The sequence below is a fragment of the Neurospora crassa genome, linkage group V, assembly GCF_000182925.2.
Source record: "Neurospora crassa OR74A linkage group V, whole genome shotgun sequence".
Lineage (NCBI taxonomy): Eukaryota > Fungi > Ascomycota > Sordariomycetes > Sordariales > Sordariaceae > Neurospora > Neurospora crassa.
The window spans coordinates 788,324-789,440 of NC_026505.1; positions in this window are offsets into that span (position 1 = coordinate 788,324).

Genomic DNA, 1,117 nt, shown 5'->3' on the forward strand with positions numbered 1-1,117 from the left:
CAAATAGTTTAATATTCTCTAAGCCTTCTAACTATTCTACGTACGCTACTACTTTATTTATTGTATTAATACTAACCGTCGAAAGGACGCTTTATTTAAAAAGGGAGTATAATTGGTTAGCCTAAATAATAACCTAAATATATTCCGGTTAATTATATAATAAATTAAATTCTTTAATATAATAGCGGTTATAAAAATTATAAATAATTTCCGAAGCGCCTTACTATATACATTTAAATTTATTAAGAATAGATTGTTTAATAGCCTAAGTATTACTATTATATTTAATTTCTAAGAAAATATAGAGGTTGTTCTATATAGGTACATTACAAACCGTATTATACTTAGGTTTACTACGAAGAATTAATATATATTTAATCTATACGTTCTTAAAATTACCTTTAATATAATTAATAGCGAATGAGAGGGAAATATAGGGGTACTTCTAAAAATATATATTAACGTTATAGAAGTAATTCCGTAATTATAAGAAACTCTCGCTAGTAAATTTAATAATATTATATTTAAAATAATATTTAATATAGGCCGGTGTAATTATAATTAGTAAAGGAGTAATTATAATAATAATTGTTAATAAAAGGGTAATAAAGGGATTTATAGTAAAAATACGAATCTAATTATAGAAAAAGTAATCCTAATAATAGAACTTAGCGGAGATAGGGGGGTAATTTTCTATAAAATCTTATTTAGCGAGGCCTACGAAAGCGAATTACTCCTATTAAAATATATATAAAGGGAGATAATTAAGGAGGAGTTTAATTATAACGAATTGAAATTCGAATAATTATTACTTATATATAAATTTATCGGCTTCCAAGATTTAGGGGTACGAATAGGGAGCTTAGGGCGGTATAGAAGGATAGTCTTTATTATTATCTTTTTTAATAGATTTTATAGTAAGCTAGTATTATTATAATAAAAGTAGAGGAGGTTAGGCCGTTTTAATTATAATAACTATAGGGGTAGTAGTATAAGAAGGACGAAGAGTAGCTTCGGCGGTATAAAAGATAAACCGGCCGCTATATATATATATTTTAATAATATTAGTTTAATTCCTAAAGGAAGAACTATTAATTTATTAAGAATATAGGCGAAA